Source organism: Carya illinoinensis, chromosome 3, assembly GCF_018687715.1.
Source record: "Carya illinoinensis cultivar Pawnee chromosome 3, C.illinoinensisPawnee_v1, whole genome shotgun sequence".
Classification (NCBI taxonomy): domain Eukaryota; kingdom Viridiplantae; phylum Streptophyta; class Magnoliopsida; order Fagales; family Juglandaceae; genus Carya; species Carya illinoinensis.
In genome coordinates, this window is record NC_056754.1 from 43,736,670 (window position 1) to 43,744,729 (window position 8,060).

Genomic DNA, 8,060 nt, shown 5'->3' on the forward strand with positions numbered 1-8,060 from the left:
GGATGGGAGCAGGCGTGGTCATAAGGGATAGAGAAGGAGAAGTACTAGTGTCTTTGTGCATGAATAAGATGAAAGTTAGTAATGCAATTGTAGCTAAGATCTATGCTTTGTGGCGTGCAGTGGAGTTGTGTACGTATAGAATTGAATTTCTCAAGAGTGGTTTTTGAAGGAGATGCATCAGTAGTGATTGACGGGGTAAATAGGAATGCTGAGCTTAGAGTGTGGTATGCCCAATAGAAGTGTTTTCATTTGTTTCACAAGATAAACTTTGTAATGATTGATGAAAGTGAAATGAAAGTATACATGTTTATTTCAAAAAAAAAATAATAATAATAATAATCTAATCCTTATAATTGGACCTCGTTGTTGTAGATGTTAATGGACAAAAAAAAATCATTAGATGGTCTTATTTCTAAATAAGTCATATCATATGATGTCATTCCTAAAAATAATCACACTTTAACCTAGTCGTAAGCATGTCATAGCACGAGGAGATGACCAAATTTACCCAAGATTTTTCCAAAAGAAATCTCAGAATTTTTTTTTTTTTAAAGTAGTTTTATTTAAGAGAGAACACAATTTAATTAAGACAGAATAGACAATAAGAAACAGATGGAAAACAAAAAAACAAAAAAACAAAAAAACAAAAAACAAAAGGCACTAATTATCTAAATGAAAACCTTGGGAATTTTGTCTCCCAAACAAAAAATATTTTAGAACCTCATGGACAAAAATGTAGCTCATCAAACACAAACCTTAAGGACAGAGAGGTAATTTTACTCATCAAACACATTAGAACCTCATGGACAAAGGTAATTTTACTCATCAAACAAAAACCTCAATAACAAGAATGTAATTTTTCCATCAAACTGTTAAAGACTCAACCATAGATCCAAAAACCCTAATACTGTTGGATACTAATTTGTAACCCTCAAGATCATAACATTCCACCACGCTTTTGAATCCAACATCAATGACGGCCCACTCTATTAACACTGACTCGGTGGTAGCCATTTCCCTTTTAGCGGCTTCACTCATCTATCAATATTCAATAACTTAACACTTTGCACATGCATAGTACCAAGGCATTTTAATCCAACCTATAGGTCTCCCCCTCCATGACTTGAACTCGTGACGTGGTATCTACTTTGATACCAATTGTTAAAGACTCAACAATTGATTCAAAAGCTTTAAGAATGTTGGATACTAATTTATTTAAGCATTTAACCCTCAATATCATAATAAAAACACAAAGTGTTATTCATACTATTCGCATGCTCATAGCCGGTTTTATAATTTAAGAGATTTTAAAATAGAAGTTATATATATATATTATTTCAAAAGAGAAAAGGGAGAGAAAATGGCGGAAATAAACTACGCAAGACAAAAAGCAATTCAAGGCATATAGAGATGTAATTAATAACCTCAAACAAAACTCTATAATAAACAGTATATATATACACTAGGTCAAGAGCACGTGCAATGCACATTTGTCTAATTGGGTTATAATTCTCAAATACTTCATCATCATCATCAGATGCCTATGGTGGACATCGCTTCTCTAATATGATCGTACGCAGGTGAAGGAATGAGATTTGTTAAGAAATTCTATGGTATTCTACTCAATAGTCATTATTTTTCAAATTAAATGAATATAAATTTAGCCAAATAAATAAATAAATTTATCACTTTGCCCAAGTCTCTAGCAAAACGTAGGCAACATTGGTTGGGGAGAATATACTAAATACATAAACTTCATAGCTCATTACCAAAGAACACGGAGGCAATTAATACTTTCAGTGGGTTTCACTTCATTCTTTCCTTTGGATCCGATTTCTTTGTTTTTCAAAAATATATATATATATATATATATGTGTGTGTGTGTGTGTGTGTGTGTGTGTGTGTGTGTGTGTGTAGGGCTCCCTGCAGAGAATATATGGACATGCATGCCCAAATTGTACGCACATGGAAACATTCTCCGAATACAACTGTGCTTAAATGGCCATATTTGTGAAAAGAAAACCAACCCTCCAACACCCACAAATTCCAGAACAAGAACAACAAGCTGGCACCAGCTATCAAACCACACCAAACCAAAACCAAATGAAAACAAAACCCTCTTTCCCCATATCTTAAAGCCTTTCTCTAACAAAGGACCAAATGGGTTTGCCTGAAGCTTTGTGCTTGACTTGTTCTTAAATCAAAAGGGCTCTCTCTCTCTCTCTCTCTCTCTCTCTCTCTCTCTCTCTCTCTCTCTCTCTCTCTCTCTCTCTCTCTCTCTCTCTCTCTCTCTCTCTCTCTCTCTCTCTCTCTCTCTCTCTCTCTCTCTCTCTCTCTCTCTATGGTGATTCTTTGGTATAATGCAATGGTTTCATGAAACACATAAAAAATAAACAGTTCCTCTTCTAGGCAATCACGCTATTCTCGCCACTTCAACGGCAACAAATAATAGCTTGACACATCAGCAATCCTTACCTAAATTCTATGAACCACACTGCAAGAGATAGGAAAGTCAGATACATAAAACAGAGGAGATAGCAAAATCGGATTTTTTGCTCTTCAATCCCTTGCACTCCGCATTACCTCCCCACTCCGTCACAGCCAAGTGAACCACCCCCACCTGTCGCAACCTTCATTTCAGCCTGTGGCAACCCAGCGTAACCTTCACTTTAGTCCATCGTAGCAGCCCAGCGCAACCTTCACTTCCTCTCGTAGCAGCCCAACAAACCTCTTCAACTCATCACACACTTCTCCACAACAATAAAAATTGCTTGGACAGAAAATTAGAGGAAAATGCAAGTTACTTTTCTCACATGTAATAGTACCAGTCACAGTTGCTTCATTTGCAACTGGTTTCTCTGTCTGACTATTCCATTTGATCCAACCATTTGGCAGCTTCAACTTTGTACAATGTTTGACTTCATAATTTCTGTGTTTCCTTCATCCTCATTTGCAAGTCATTCACTCACAAGCCACAATGTCCATGGAAGGAAGAGATGAAGTTGTTGTTACCTTGGTTTTGGAGGGAGTTATCATCAAGTTTTCTTGTGTCCTGGATCAAGGAAATAAGGCTTAATGCTACTAGTCTCCTTCACGTACCTATACTATTCATGCCAATTAAGAAGATTAGTCTTAGCTCAAAGGTAGAGAATATAGAGGAGGAAGAGGGGGCCAGGAACAACGACGGAGAGAGGGGGCAGAGAGAGTGGGGAAAAGGGGGGCAGAAAGGATCTGGGCAAGTTCCTCACTTGTTTGGAATGGGTTCGCCTACGAGAGAGAAACAGGACTAAGAGACAGGAGAGAGGCAGGGGTAAGGTTAGAGCTCAACGGAGGGAAGGATGGAGGGCGTGGTGTCGGTGGGGCTCGGGTTCGACGACACTTTCAGTGTGGGGTAGGGCTCGAGGGAGGCACTTTCAAACGGTTCCAAAGAGAGAGAGGCCAGAGAGAGGGAGGGAGAGAGTCCATGAAAATCGGGTTTCTCTGTAATGGGGTATCTACATGGCACAATGTTATTGGATGCCCTTTTTTAGGGGAGAAAGGGCATGCCTACGTGGATATTGAAGATGTGGTTAATTTATAGTAGTAGATAATTCTAACTGATGTAACTAAAAGCTTTGAAAGGAAAAGAGAAACGGCCTAGAATGCTTCTCTCTCTCTCTCTCTCTCTCTCTCTCTCTCTCTCTCTCTCTCTCTCTCTCTCTCTCTCTCTCTCTCTCTCTCTCTCTCTCTCTCTCTCTCACACACACACACACACACAACTTTTCTTCCTTTTTTTTCTCGTTCAACTAAAGACTCTAAGCATTAAAGAGAGAGATGTATGGGAAGCAGTATGCAACGACATACACATGTAGATTTTATGACTAAACAATCGGGCCAGAGATTTCAGAGGGATTTTTTTTCTTTTCAATAGTTTGTTGTTATCCAACCCCACTGTCGTGTTCGTCCACGCTATAACCTCTCATGAAATTGCATCCTCACAGCCTCCCCGCTACCCACAGCATCTGTTATGTCCAGCAACCTCGCCTCCCATGAAGCCAAGCCAACCACATCGCTGCACCTCCCCCATATCACCTCCATGCCCAGCAATCGAAAAGCCTTGGACAGGGTGCTCTGTTTGCACCACATTGAAATAGGGGAAGTGTTTCCCACTGTGAGCCATGTCTCTAGCCCCTCTAGGTAGTCACCACCTGCACAGAAAGGGTCGCGAGGCACCTCACATCACCCTAGACTGTCGCATGCCTCCTCACCGTCGCACGGTGAGCTTCCTTCCCTCTCACGGTGTCTTTTCATCTACCACAAGATGAGGGAAAAAAAATGACAATGCTTAAACCAGCTTAAAAAAGAAAACTGCATTGCTTGATTAAATCTATAAACAATGAAATTAAAAATTAAAAAAAAAAAGTCAATGAAACGGAAATAGCAAAATGAAGAAAAGGCAGAAGACGAATAAAGAAAGAAGCCAGGTTTAGGAGAGAAAAGATGCGGAGAAAATAAGAGGCCCAAGAAAGAGATAAGATTAAAACCCCTCTATTAACCCTCTGACATCTCACCAAAAGGATAAAAATTTCCCTTATTTTTAAACCTAAACCTACAAACTCTCTGAAACAATCATACCGAAAAGATGAGAACGCCCTCACTTTTAAACCAATACAAAAGAACAAAGTTACAATAGAATACAAACAAAGAATCCAAAAGGACTTTACGGGAAAGAGGAAAAGTTAACGGAAAAGTTAACAGAAAACAATAAAAATTACTGTAGCAGTTACATACACACTTATTATAATAGAATAGATATATATATTGTTGAACCGAAGATTTTAAGTTTCGTGTAATTATATATCTACACATGAATTTTGATGATAACAAATGAATTCAAAGAATAAAGGAGTCTTAAGCTCAAGTTGTCTACATAATGGAGTCAAGCACATCAATGAACCAAGCATGAGCAAGAAGTGAACAAATTCACATTAAAGTCATAAAGTAATGTTGTAAATCTCTTAAAAATTTGAAATTAGGATTAAAGCTCAAAAATTAATATTTTATCATAAAGCATTAAATTACATTTTTCACATGTGCATGAATATTTTGAAAATTAAATTTGAATATTTTTAAAGATGATTGATTGTCATCTTTCACATGTGCATTACATGATTAAAGGTTTGAACTTTAAAAATATTAAAGATGATTGATTGTCATATTTCACATGTGCATGTTTTATTTGAATATTTTCAAAAGTGATTGATACTTTTTTTGACTTATGCAAAAAATGGATGTTTTTATTTAAAAATTTTGAAAAGTAAAGTGTGCTCCTTTTGTCATATGCAAAAAGTAAAAAGATTAGGTTTGAATTTTTTAAAAAGTAAAGTGTGCTCCTTTTGTCATATGCCAAAAGTAAAATATTAGGTTTGAAATTTTTGAAAAATGAATGATGTTATCAAAGTTGAAAAAGAATAACCTTTTATTTGAATTTTTTGAAAAAGTGAATGATGTTGTCTTTGACATGTGAATCTTTTTAAATTTAAATATGAAGCCTTATATGCCTATAAATAGATCATTTGAGAGCTTCACATTCAAAGCACCAAGAGTATACAACATTCATTCAAAATTTTCATTCTCTCTTCTCTAAGCATTGATCCTTAATCCTTATTCATTTTGAGAAAGATATAATTTGCGTTGTATTGTTCTTATTTCATGCATTGAGGAGTGTTTTCTGATAACTTACCCACTATAAACTATTGTATCAGTAAAAGGGTGTGTATAACCCTTATGCGCGTAGAAAGTGTTCTACACATGGAATCGTTGAATCACCACGTGTAAGGTGATTGCAAGTGTAGATGGTGTTCTACACGGATCCTTTGTAGCGGTGTTGTTCAAATGTGTAATAGGTTTCTATCTCCACCTGAAGGAGGTTGAATAGTGAATTTGGAGATCTTCAACTTCAAGGGGTAGTTTGAGGTGAGGACGTAAGCAGTGGGGCCGAACCTCGTTAACATACTGAGTTTGCTTCTTTTTTACCCTTACTCTTTATATTTATTGTTGTTTCATATTTTGTTTATATTTTATATTATATATTTGATTTATAATTGTTATTTTTTTTTTAAATACAACTCAATTCACCCATTCTTGTGTTAGTCATTTGGGCATCAATTGGTATCAGAGCTAGTTGACATGTACTGTTCATATAGGCAGATCACTCATAGGAACTGTCGCTTGTGACTGTGTCACTGAAGTAAGACTCTCCGACCATGGGTGATGGTGCACCAGTAGAGACGGTGGCCGGCTAGCCTAGTAGGTACAATTGTTAGGTGACTAGGTGCTGCCTATGATCAATATCAATTGATATCAGAGCAATGGCTCTTTTATAAGATTAACTATCTTTTGAGTTAAGATCTTATGGCTAATATTGCAGTTTCATTTGGTGAAAGTCAATCTAGCAGTCGGCCTCCACTCTTTTGTGGAGACAATTACTCATTCTAAAAATTTAGAATGAAAATATTCCTTCAGCCTCAAGGTCGAGAAATCTGGAAATGTATTGTAAATGGACCTTATATTCCAACAAAAGTGGTTGATGGAATAAAGGTTAAAAAGGAAGAAGAAGAGTCTGATCGTGAAGACGATAGACTTTATACTTTGAATTTAACTGCTATGAATTTATTATTTAATGCTCTCAATGGAAATGAGTTTAATAGAATAATAACTTGCGCTACAGCAAAAGAAATTTGGGATAACTTGGAAGTTACTTATGAAAAAATTTTGCAAGTCAAGGAATCAAAAATTTATATTCTTACTCATGAATATGAAATGTTTAAGATGAATGATGATGAATTTATTTCTAGTATGCACACTCATTTTACTAACATCATAAACAGTTTGACAACTCTTGGCAAAACTTATTCCAATGTAAAGATAGTAAGAAAAATTCTCAACTCTCTACCAAAACGCTGGAAATCAAAAGTGACAGCGATTTTTAAAGCTAGAGACCTTAAGAAACTCGAAATGAATGAACTCATTGGGTCACTTATCACCCAAGAGTACATATTGAAAATAGGAGAAGAAGAATAAAAGCCAAAAAAGAGTTTGGTACTTAAAGTTGTTCCTCATGAAAGTAAAAGTGATGAAGATGAGGAAAATGACGATAAAGATGAAGAAGTTGCAATGATAACAAGAAGAATTCAGAGATTCTTAAAGAAAAATAAAACTCCTCCGAAGAAATCTTTCAAAAAATTTTCCAATAAAGATTCAGGTAAAAATGACACTTTAATTTATTATAAATGCAATAAGCATGGTCATATCAAGTCAGATTATCCTCTGCTAAAGAAAGATCGAAATAAGGGCAAAAAAGCAATGAAAACTACATGGGATGATGATTCAAATAGCTCAGATAGTGAAGCAAACAATGGAAAATCAGCAAATCTTTGTCTTATGGCTAAAGATGACATTAAGGTAACAAATCTTGATAATATTGAAAATCCTTCATATGAAGAATTGCAAAATATTTTAGAATAGGTATATGAGGAACTTGAAAAATTGGATATCAAGTATACTACTTTGAAAAAGAAAAATTCTTCTTTAACAAACGAAATTGATATTTTAAGAAAAGAAAGCATCGTTTTGAAAGATGAAAATTTTGAGTTGAAGAAGAAGAAAACTGATTTAGAAAATATTGTTGAAAACTTTACAAATGGAAAAAAAAAATTTGAAAAACTTCTTAGTAGTCAAAGATGTGTTTTTGACAAGGCAGGCTTAGGATATATGCCAAAACAAAAATACAAACCTTATAAAAACTTTTTTGATAATCCTTTTACAACAAAGACCAATATTCAAAATTCTTTTCATACAAATAATTTTGTCTAAAAAAAATACTATTATAATCACTTAAGTTCTTCATATATGTCACATGCTATTTACAATTTTTGTAATAAAAATGGTCATAATTATCATGCATGTTCTATTAAAAAAAAGCATACAATGACTATTAGGTTCATATGAGTACCTAAAAATCTTGTTTCTTCTAATACTAATAAATAAAAAACTCAAAGAACTTTGATACCTAGAAAAAT